We start from the raw sequence: 12,391 nt of genomic DNA on the forward strand, positions 1-12,391 counted from the left end.
TAGTTTATCTAGATCATCAATGAGTTCAAGGTTTAGAGTTGACTCACCAGATGGAGAAGGGAAGATTCATGACACTGAGTAGGCTGCACAATGGCTTTTTCTGCTTTTGTTTTATCTCTTCTTGTGTATCTCCTTAAACTTGGTTTATCCAAACGTCAATTATTTTTTCCTGATCACCAATAGTCTCCCTCTATATAATAGTCTTTTCTTGAGTAAAATGCTCTAGAATTATAAGACCAGGAATCTATCTCTTCTCTCGTTGTTCTCTCTCTGAAGAGGTGATAGGGCAGTATTGAAGTAAGATTAAGTTTCTCTAAACGTAACATCCATATTGACAAAGTATTTTCTAGATGGAGAGTGGTAACACTTGTAACCCTTCTGTGTGGAAGAATACCCAACAAACACATATTTAAGAGCCAAACACCTTTGGTCGAATAATATAAATATTTTTTTTCTTTTGGCACCTCTAAAAGACTTTTAAAGGCAAGAGTTTTGAGTGGCATTCTATTAATGAGATAAGTTGCAGCTAAAACTGCATCTCCCCAATAGGTTTTTGGAAGATTCATAGTGAAAAGGAGAGATCTGGCTACTTGCAGCAGGTGCCTATTTTTCCTTTTAGCAATACCATTTTGGACACTACTGTAAGGACAACTAATTTGATGTAGCATCTCATTAGACTCCAGATAAGTAAAAAAGCGACCATCCATGTACTATGTGCCATTATCACTTCTCAAAACTTTTATCATAGTATCAAATTGAGTACAAATCATCTTGTAAAAGGATTAAAAGCAAGAAAACTCATCACTTTTTGCCTTTATTAAATAAATCCAAGTCATGCGAGTGCAGCAATCAATAAAAGTAACAAACCAATGATTACCTGATAGTGAGACTATTTGAGTAGGTCCCCAAATGTCAGAATGGATGGTCATAAAAGGGATATTACTCCTATTGTTACTTGAGCGATGAGAGGTTCTTGTACGCTTAGTATACTCACAAGCATCACAAACTAAATAACAACATTGAGCCTTGAAAAATAAATCTAGATAAAATTTCTCTAAAACAAAAAAGGATCGGTGTCCTAACCGTTGATGCCACTGTATGATTTCCTGGTTGACATCCTAATTTCTTCCAAAAAGAGTCGGAAGTGAATTCAAACTCAAATTTCCTTCTAATATATATAAGCCATCCTACAGTCTACAATTGCCAATCCTCTTTTCAGTTTAAAGGTCCTGAATAACACAATGGTTAGGAAAAAATTCAATTTTACAGTTAAGTGTTTTGGTGAGAGCATTAATAGATAAAAAGATTAACTTGGAAACAAAGAACATGAAAAACAGAGGATAGTTTGATATTTGGAGTACAAACAATAGAACCGGTTCCAGAGATAAAGTGAAAGAACCATATGCAATTCTGACAGTGTCTTTTTGTAGACATGGAAGATAATTAAGTAAGTCTTTAGAGGAACCCGTCATGTGTCTATTTGCACCAGAATCAATAATCCATGGGGTATTAATAAGATATGAAGCATTATGAGACTGGTTACTTTCATGGTTGCTATGCTCAAGCTAGAAAACAACAATGAAATAACAGATCTAACCCGATAGTAAAATAACCCAATAGAAGTTGCAAACGCCAAGAAGATCTAACCCAAAGTCAAGAGGACCAAGAAGCAGTGGGAAATGGCTAGAAAAATCACCGACAAAGCCTAGAAAGAAAAATCCGACGAAACTAGAAGCTCACACGTTGACATACTGGCGTGTGAGGCTCACGCACTCGAAGATCTGATGTTGGAATCTAGGAATAGGCCGGCGACACTCTGGCAACCCTGTTGGTGGTGGCGGTGAGGCAAGGGGAGGCCTCTAGGTGTGGCAATACAAATTCAAGGATTTAGGGTTTCAAAAATCCTAAAATTAAAATCGATTCGAATTGAAACCCTACAATCAGGTTTAGGTTTAGGGCTCTGATACCATGATGAATTTTAAGAGGAATTTTTTATTCTATTCCAATTGAATTGATCTTTATAAGATTTGAATTTTGTAAACAGAATCAACCTAATTTAGGAATACTTACAACACACCTAATTAGGAATATCTACAATAAAGGTAGAAAATAAAATCTCCATAAATCAAGCATAATTAAGATGACAATAAACCGAATGCTCCTAATTAAAAACTTTCTATGTTGGTCAACAGAAAGTTATTCCTATTTAATATAGGATTTGTATTCTTAAATAGAATAATATATGTTTATATATTCCTAAAATAAGGGAATTTGATATATTCTTATTATAGTTGGTGAATCCCTTAATTTATGGTATGGTATCATACTATATATGTTTTGGAACCTCCATTATAAATAGGAAAGCTTTTGTATTGTGAGAATATAATCTAATTCAATAAAGATGTACCCTTGAAGGTTTTTGTGTCTGTAGATATAGGCTCTCATAGCTGAACCTCGTAAATCTTTTTGTGTTATTTTATTATCTCTTTTATTATTCTAACTTTAACATGATATCAGAGCCATTTGGGTTTTGGCCGCTGCCATTTGGGTTTTTGGCTTCTGCCAATTTTGGATCACCAATTTCAGTGATTGTTGGGCCTCACCACCATTGGAGAGAGGAGCACACCTCTGTTTTCAGTCACCCTATAGAATTCGGTGACCATCCGGGCTGAGCGTGGGCTTCACTCGCCTAGTTTTTGTTTTAGCCTCCCCTTCACGCCGCAGTGCGTGCAGGCGTGTGGGACATCCGACGAGCCACTGCCTCGTCATTTACAGCCACTTTCCTGTGCCGCCCTCGTCACTCGACACTGCTAGAGTGAGTTTCTAGTTTTTTGCCTACATTTTGGGTACTATTACCATTGCACTCTTGCCCCTTTAAAGGATATTTTTGGCTTCTTTTGGTTTTAGACTCTTGGTTTCTTTATGTGACAATTTATTTGCATTGGGAGATATCTACTAGTTGGATTTTTTAGTGTGGGTACAAATAGTAAGTCCTACGCTACTGGTAATTTTGTTTGCCATTAATATAAGGAGTTTGATATAGAGAGATGTAAGAAGTTACAAAATAAAAACTGGAGGACTCCTATTGTTAATGTTGTATATCCAGCTCTTCTGTGAGAATTGTCACTATATCAGTAGATGAATATGGTCACTGTTAGAACCTACTGAAAGGGTCATTACTATTGTTAAGACAGGTAAAACATGCCTCATATTTTCGTCAAATAAATGAGTCAGTGATTCGGGTGCCATGGATCATATGACAGGTAATCCCCATACGTTCTCTAGTTTTCGATCACTCACAATATAATATTAAGGGTTCTTGAATAACTTTATCATAAATGCAAATTTACCCAAGCTTCCCTTCAATTTAATTTCTGTGAGTAAAATTACTAAAGGTCTAGATTGTTGTGTCTCTTTTCTCCCTAATCATTATATTTTTAGGATTTTGTGACAAAGAAGATTATTGGTAGAGGACATGTATCTAATAGTCTCTATATTTTAGATACTTGTGTGCCTCGGTCAATTGCTTGTGCTAGTATCATCTCTCCATTTGAAGCACATTATCGATTGGGACATCCTTATCTGCCAACTTTGAAGAAGTTATGCCCCCAGTTTCACTTCAGTAGAATGTGAGTCTTGTCATTTTGTATCTCGCTAAGTCCTAGAATCAATAAACAAGCTAGATATGCTTTTGAACTAGATTATTTAGATATTTGGGGACCTTGTGGGTCAAAAATAGGGTTGAGATATTTCGTTACTTTTGTGGATGATTTTTCTTGAATGATTTGAATTTATTTTATGAAAATCGTTCTGAGGTGCTCATTCACTTTTGTATCTTTTGTGCTGAAATTAAGACTTAGTTTAATATTTATGTATGCATATTGAGGAGTGATAATGCTAAGGAACAAATGTTAGAACCATTTAAGGCTTAAATGACTCAACATGGTATCCTTTATCAATTTTCATGTGTTGATACACCATTTCAAAATGGAGAGGCTAAAAGGAAGAATAGACATCTTCTTGAAACTACTCATGCCTTGTTGTTCAAGATGAAAGTTCCTAAGCAATTCTGTGCTGATGCTATCTCTACAACATGCTTTCTTATTAATCGCATCCCACCTACAGTCGTCCATGGTAACATTCCCTACAATATTCTTTTTCATAACGAGTTATTATTTCCATTAGAGCTACGAGTATTTGGTTGTACTTGTTATATTCGTAATGTCCGACCTCATACTACCAAATTGGATCCCAAAGCCTTGAAGTGTCTTTTGGGGTACTCTCACCTTTAGATGGGGTATCATTGTATTCTTCTAAGTTTAACAGATATGTAGTCTCGACAGATGTGGCCTTTTTCGATTGAGAACCATTCTTTTCTGCAATATCCACCTCTATAAGTCAGAAAGAGGAAGATGAATGACTCATTTACAAACTCACATCAGATAGTGGGATTTCCTCTAGTGTCTCTTCTCCTGCTCAATCCGATGATGGTGGACCTACCGGTGCTCAGGTTTTTGCCTCAGTCAATTAGCCAATTATTCAAGTTTATTCTAGAAGACAAGCATCTGCTGATATATGTCTTGCACTAGCATCTTCTTTGTCGTTGGATCCACCACTAACGCTAAGTGACCTTGACCTCCCCATCAGTCTTTGTAAAGGTAAACGTCAATGTAAGTCCGCTTACTCTATGGCCAATTTCATTTCATATTATCATTTGTCTCTCTCATCTAGTTCTTTCATTATCTCCCTAGATTCCATTTTCCTGCCTAAGACAGTCAAAGAGACCCTGTCTCATTCTGGTTGGGATAATGCAATGCTTGAGGAGATACAAGCTCTAGATGAAAATCATACATGGGATCTAGTGGATCTATCTCCAGGCAAGAAAGTTGTGGGATGTAAATGAGTTTTTGCAATCAAAGTTAATTCAGATGGTTCGATGGCTTAGCTTAAGGCCCGACTTATAGTTAAAGGATTTGCACAAGACTTATGGAGTAGACTACTCAAAACACTTCCTCTCCTGTGGCCAAATTGACTTTTGTTCGTCTCTTTATATCCATAGCTTCTTCTCAACATTGGCCCTTACATCAGCTGAATATCAAGAATGCATTCCTTCATGGTGATCTTCAAGAGGAGGTGTATATGGAGTAACCATCTGGTTTTGTTGCTCAGTATAAGAAAGTTTGTTGTTTAAAAAAAATCTTTATATAGTTTGAAGCAAAGTCCACGTGCTTAGTTTGGTAAGTTCAGTGAGGTAGTTCAAAAGTTTGGATTGAAAATGAGCAAGTGTGATCATTCTATCGATAATCAGAAGGTGGCATTATTCTCCTTATTGCATATGTGGATGATATTGTCATTACAGGAAGTGATTATGTAGGAATATCTTCTCTCAAGGCTTTCTTGGATACGAATTTCCACACTAAAGACTTAGGGCAGATGAAGTACTGTTTTGGGAGTAGAAGTTTTAAGAAGTAAAAAAGGAATTTTTCTATCTTAGGGAAAATATGTTCTTGACCTGCATGCAGAAACTAAGAAGTTGGAAGCTAAGTCCTATAGTACAATAATGGTTCCTAATGAATATCTCACAAAAGATGATGGTGCCCCTTTGATTATTCGAAGAGGTACAAAAAGTTAGTTAGAAAACTAAACTAGATCAGATATTGCTTTTGCAGTAAGTGTTGTGAGTCAGTTCATGTCTGCACCCATAATCAAACATTGGGCAGCTTTAGAATAGATTTTATGTTACTTAAAGGGAACTCTTGGACTAGGTATGCTTAATACTCGCATTGAGTGTTTTTCAGATGTAGATTGAGTTGGATTCAAAAGTGATAGAAGATCTACTACAAGTTACTAGGTGTTTGTTAGAGAAAATCCAGTGTTTTGGAAGAGTAAGGAACATAATGTTGTATCCAGATCAAGTGCAGAATCTGAATATGGAGCAATGACTCAATCCACTTGTGAAATTGTGTGGATAAAACATCTATTATCAGAAATTGGTTTGAGTCTTTCTTCACCAACAAAGCTTTGGTGTAATAATCAAGTAGCTCTTCATATTGCCTCAAATCCTGTGTACCATGAGCGAACTATGCATATTGAAATAGATTGCCACTTTATCTGTGAGAAAATATAAGAAAATGTAATTTCTACCTGACATGTGAAGACATAAGAGCAATTAGGTGATTTATTCACCAAAACATCAAATGGGCCTCAAGTAGGATATTTTTGTATGAGCTACACATGATTAATATTTATGCTCCAGTTTGAGGGAAGTGTTATGGTATATAATCTGTAAATAGCACAATTATAGGCACAATTATAGGCTTAATCATGTAGGTGATTGATTTAGCTTCCATGTTAATACTTTGTAATCTATATATTTATCATTTGATTCAAAGAATATAATGCACATAATTTCTATTCCCCAATTTGTTCTATTAGAGATATAATAAATTTTCAATTATGGGAATAAAAAAGATTAGACTGGTAACATACATCTTTCTGTCACAATGATAAAGATTAAAATACTCTTGATGATTGAGTATTTTCTTTCTGGGAATCATTGTTATTATTAATTATTTTTTTTATTATGTTTTAAGAGTGTTAAAAATCTTTTAGTTTTATTTTTATTTGAATTTCAAAAGCATTGGTAGTAAAGTCCTAAATGAGTTATTAATATGAGTTAAATGTATAGGATTAGTCATCTAATTTTTATTTCTATTGTTGCCTCTTGTCAGCATTTTGTATCTTTAGTAACTATACAGATAAAGTGCAGCTTATATTCTCACTTGTGCCTACGTAAGGGTAAAAATGTGCCTATTTACTTTTTACCATGTGTAATCTCATAATGGTTCATCTTTTACTCTAGAACTTGGTAAAGAGATTCCTTGTTATATTCAAGTGAGTTTGTTTTGTTCTTTGCAATGCAGTTGATAGCCTTGCAACCATAAGAGCGGAGCTCAAAAGCCAAAAGAAAAAAGTTCGAAACCTAAAGAAAAAGTCACTCTGGGCTAGAAGCTTGGAAGAGGTATCTAAACTGCTGCTATTTGTTGCTTTTCATAGGAGACTTTAAATGGCAATAATGTTTCAATTTACAATTATAGCTCTTCTTTCGGGTCTCTGAAAGCATAACCTGTCTCCGGCTTTTTATGTGTGTTCACTTAGTATAAGTCTCTTTGACAACACTACATCTCACTGCTCTTTATTACTTCAGTTTATGTTATTGGTTAGTTAACGAGTTAGTTATAACTAAATATGAATTCATTATTTGATACCTTTGGAAATTATGTATAAGCAAACTTTTTTCTTGCTTTTGTTTTTTCATTATAGGTGATGGAGAAGCTTGTAGATATTGTCCACTTTTTACTCTTGAAAATCCATAACATCTTTGGTAGTGAAGGTAATTGTTTTGTTTAATTTCTTAAATACCTATTTGGTAAAATACTAAAAAGCTGTCGAGGCTTGCCATGTCATTTTAGTCATATATATAGAGCACTTATTTATTGTACTATAGTTAAAGACAAAAGATTTTACAATTACTATAGTTAAAGACGAAAAAAATAAATAAATAAATAAATATAAATAAAAATAAAAAAATTCAGAAAATCAAGTGTAATTAAATCCTAAATTTTATGGCTAAAGTGTGGTGCAATTTAAAATTGTCAAGAGCTATAGTCTAGGCTAAATTGTTATGACAGGACTAAAGTATAAAGTCTTTAGTGTACTTTTGGGATTGAAATAACTAATTTTTTCTATCAGTAGGGACCAATGTGGGCTTATGAGCAATAAAATCTCATCTTGCAATTATGCAAATACATTTAGAGCATCAAACTAAGTTCCATGTTGGGAAAAAAAAACAAATTGTAGTAATTTATGAACAATATTTCATCACTTTTATTTGTAGGGCCTGTTTTTGGATAGAGAAACCACAAAATTCTAATCTATATTATAAATGGAAGTATTGATGAAGAAAGCTTTGGAAAGGAGTCACTACTTCCTACAAATTCTGCATAATATCCGAAAATTGTAAATATGTTGATATTTTCCCTTTATTTAAGTCTCTATCTCTCTCCCTCTCTCTCTCCTAAGTCCTTCCAACGCTAACTTATCATAGCTCCACTTTTGGAGCGTTCGATGCTCTATGTTGGGCATAACCAAATTACCTTAATTGACTCTTACTGAATCCTCAATATGTGATACTGAATATGGTCATTTCTTATTTTTATTTATTGTTGAGGCACCGACCATATGATTATCCACTAAGACAACGTCATTTGTAAATAACATGTAATAAATTGGTTATCTCATCCATAACTAAGTTAAAAAGGTACGAAATCTAAGATGATTCCTGATGTAAACTCACTATTATGGGAAATTTGTCTGTATCCCTTTCATTGTTCTTGCACTTGTGATTGCCCCTTCATACATTATCATTAATAACAGTTGCCCCTTCATACATTGACATTAATAACATTTACATGTATGATAAGGATTCCTTTTTTCTCCAGCACCCATCAAAGAACTTCCTGTGATACTTTTTCCTTATGCCTTTGCTAGGTCATAGATACTATTTTGAGATCTTTCATCCTCTTCCATAACTTCATTGATCTTCTTAACAAAAAAGATATGATCTGTTGTTGATACACCAGACGTAGAGTCAAACTTATTCTCCAATACCTTATATTGAAACAGTGATTACAATTTCAATAGCAGTTATGACAATACTATATATACAAATTAAAGTAACACAGAGAATCACATGCTAGACAAATGACAAAGAATTGAGATATATTGTTGAGCTTTGAAAGGTGTCCAGACCTTGCTCATTTAGTGAAAAATAAAATAATAGGAAAACAAAAGTAGGCCATCTCAAGTTCGAAAATTAATATCTTTGAATATTGGCATGCCATCTTTAATCTTGAGCCTCTTCAATGCTTGATGTTCACTAACTAAAATGTTCTAGCTTGATATACTTCTATCCTGCAGATGTTAATGTACCAGTCAAAGTATCTAATAACAATAACCAGAGCTTGGGACCTGTTGGCCTTTCTTTGCATTATGCAAATATAGTCATGCAAATTGATACCCTTGTGAGTGTTCCTCTTTTGTAACTAGTGCTTTATCTGATTTTGCATTTTCTTATTCCATTTTTTCAAAAAAGTTTGGTAATTATGTCTTTACTATCTGATGTTGGTGTTGAATTTGGAGAATTTCTGAGTGTATATTTGTATTTATCTCTTAATATTTACAAATAGTTTACATGTCTATATATACACAAAGAATTGCACCCAAAAAGGAAGAAAATAATTACAAGATAATTCTCACAACAAAGGACCCTAATTTATGCAAACAAATCAGCATCAAATCAATCAATCATCTTGTGAAAAGATTGAAAGTAAGAAAACACTTCACTTTTTGTGTTTATCTAATAAATGCAAATCATTCGAGTGTTACAATCAATAAAAATAACAAACCAATAATTACCAAATAGTGAGACAGTATGAGTAGGTGTTCAAACATCAAAATGGATAGTCACAAAAGGGATCGTACTCTTATTGTTACTTGAGGGATAAGAGGTTCGTGTATGCTTAGCATACTCGCAAGTATCATAAAGTAAAGAACAAAATCGAGTCTTGAAAAATAAGTCAGGATAAAGTTTTTCTAAAGTATAAAAAGATAGATCATGGATGTCCTAACCGTCTATGCCATTGTATGATTTTTTGGTTGACATTCATATTTTCTCCAAAAAAGGCTTGAGATGAACTAGAACTCGGATTCCATTCTAATATATACAAGCCATCATGCAGTTTATCATTGCCAATCATTTTCCCAACTCCCGGTTTGAAGATCCTGAATAACAGAATGATTAGAAAAAAATTCAATTTTACAATTAAGGATCTTGGTTAGGAGTAGAAGAGTCATTGGCTATTCTGACAGTATCATTGTTTAGACATAGAAGGTAATTAAGGAAACTTTTAGAAAATCCCGTCATGTGTCTATTTGCGTCGGAATCAATCGTCCATGGAGCATTACCAAGAGAAGAAGCATTATGAGAAGCACTTGCATTACCCTTACTAGTCGCTTTCATGTTTGCTATGTTCAGGCTAGGAAACAACAATAAAACAACAGATCTAAGCAAAGGAGGAGGCTGTCCAAATAAAGAACATGTAAAATAACCCAATAAAAGTTGCAACCACCGATAAGACCTAACCCAACACCAAGACGACCAAGAAGCAATAGGAAGTGGCCGAAAATAGGCGGGGAAAACATTGATGATGCTTGAGGAGAAAGATCCAGCGGAAACAAAAGCTCACGCGCCACTGTGCTGGCTCGTGAGGCTCACACGCTCGAAGATCCGGTGCCGGAAGTTGAGGATAGGTAGACAACACTCCGGCGACCATGCTGGTGTTGGCGGTGAGGCAAGAGGAGGCCCCTAGATGCGGTAGTACCAATTTAGGGAGTTCTAAAACCCTAAAGTTGAAATTGACCCAAATTAAAACCCTAAAAACAGGTTTAAGGCTCTGATACCATAAAGATTTTTGAGAGAAATTTTTTATTCTATTCTAATTGAATTAATCTTACAAGGTTTGACTATTTATACACAGAATCAACCTAATTAAGGATATTTACAATAAAGGTAGAAAATAAAATCCCTATAATCAAACATAATTATAGGGTCTTCTACGTTGGTCAACACAAATAAACAGAGAACCTACGATCCATATATTCTGTACCATTATCAGTTCTTGAAATTTTTAGCTGAGCATCAAATTTGGTACAAAGTATCTTGTGAAAAAGTTGAAAGCAACAAAATATATCGTTTTTAGCTTTTATCAATATACCCAAGTCATCTGAGTATGACAATCAATAAAAGTAATAAACCATCAATTACCAAACAATGATACAGCCTGAGTAGGCTCTCAAATATCAGAATGTGTTGACTTATTTGCTGATCTTGATTCTAGAGATATGATTTGATTAGGATTCTTAATTATCTCTGTAATTATTATTTGATTATTTGCTTCCTGTTTAGATATAATTCTTTGTGTATAAATAGTCATGTAAACCAATTGTAAAGATTAAGAGTGAAATACAAGAATACTCTAAATTTTCCCAACATTCTTCATGGTATCAGAGCCACCCTGGGTCAGAAAAATTGTACAGAGCTAGTGGGCCTGCGAGGAAAGGGCTACCCGTGAGAGACGAGGTGGAGTCGCCCGAGGTACTAGCAAACCACAATACTTGAGGATTCGGTCCTAGCTTAGCAATTGTATTCGATTCAGTTGCGACAAGGACGTTGGAAATTTAGCAGGGGAGAGTGTGAGATTCAGTTGACTACTAAATAACTTGGGTTAACCATTTTGGGCCAAGTGGAAGGCGGGTCCAAAAGTTATTTGGGTCAGTTTGGGCCCAACTGTTTTAATTGGTATCAGAGGCTTTTCCTGATTTTAGAGCTCAAATTTAATTTTTCCTTTTTAGGTTTTTAAAATGCTAGATCTACCTTTTTTGGTACTAATCCATCTAGGAGCCTTTTCTCCTCTCACCACTGACACCAGGAGAATCGCCGGACTGTCGCCTGCCGATTGCCCAGCTCTGACGCCGGAAATACCCCCGCGTGAGGCCCACGCGCCTCCCTTTCCCGACACTTGACCCATCGCTTCCCAGCACGTGACCCATCGCCTAACGCTGCTTCACCACTCTAATCACTCCATCACCACTCTGATCACTCCATCAACGATTCTGACCATCTTTCTAGCCTTCCCATGCTGCTACCCAGTCTTTTGGTAAATCGATTAGGTTCTTTTATGTGTACAACCTTGGGTACTTCCTATTCTTTCACGGTTCATAAATCTTTACCATGGCAGAAGGTAAAAGAGTCTCGATGGCAGAAGGTAAAAGAATCTCGATTCCTAACTCTGATTACTCATCCTCCAGTGCCACATCTAATTTTGTAAAGTCAGGTAATGCTTTCTCTCTTAATAATGTCCCATGGATTATCAATTCTGGTGCGAATAGACACATGACAGGCTCTTCTAAAGGCTTTCTCAATTATTTTCCTTCTCTAACCAAAGATAGTATCAAAATTGTTGATGGCTCTTTTACTCCCATATCCAGAACAAGTTCTATTATTTGCACATCCAATATTAAATTATCATCTGGCATCCATGTTTCCCACTTTCCTGTCAACCTTTTATCTGTCAGTGCTATCACCAATGCCAAAAAACTGTAAAATTGAATTCTTTCCTAATCATTGTGTTATTCAGGATCTTCGCATAGACAAGAGGATTGGCAATGGTAGGCTGCATGATGGCTTATACATGTTGGAGGGTGATCCAGGTTCTTCGATACCTCAAGCCTGTTTTGAAGAAAATAGGGATGTCAATCAGGAAATAATACA

The 12,391-nt window shown here is 35.2% G+C and overlaps 1 non-coding gene across 1 annotated transcript in view; it reads left to right on the forward strand.

Moving 5' to 3' along the window:
- Positions 1-12,391, forward strand: part of LOC110628462 — a 30,178-nt gene that overhangs the window by 10,862 nt on the left and 6,925 nt on the right. The window contains exons 6-8 of the transcript XR_006348041.1: positions 6,924-7,021; positions 7,324-7,393; positions 8,980-9,083. This is a non-coding gene — a transcript (protein PSK SIMULATOR 1). The remainder of the gene's footprint in view (positions 1-6,923; positions 7,022-7,323; positions 7,394-8,979; positions 9,084-12,391) is intronic.

This window comes from Manihot esculenta, chromosome 12, assembly GCF_001659605.2.
Source record: "Manihot esculenta cultivar AM560-2 chromosome 12, M.esculenta_v8, whole genome shotgun sequence".
NCBI classification, from domain to species: domain Eukaryota; kingdom Viridiplantae; phylum Streptophyta; class Magnoliopsida; order Malpighiales; family Euphorbiaceae; genus Manihot; species Manihot esculenta.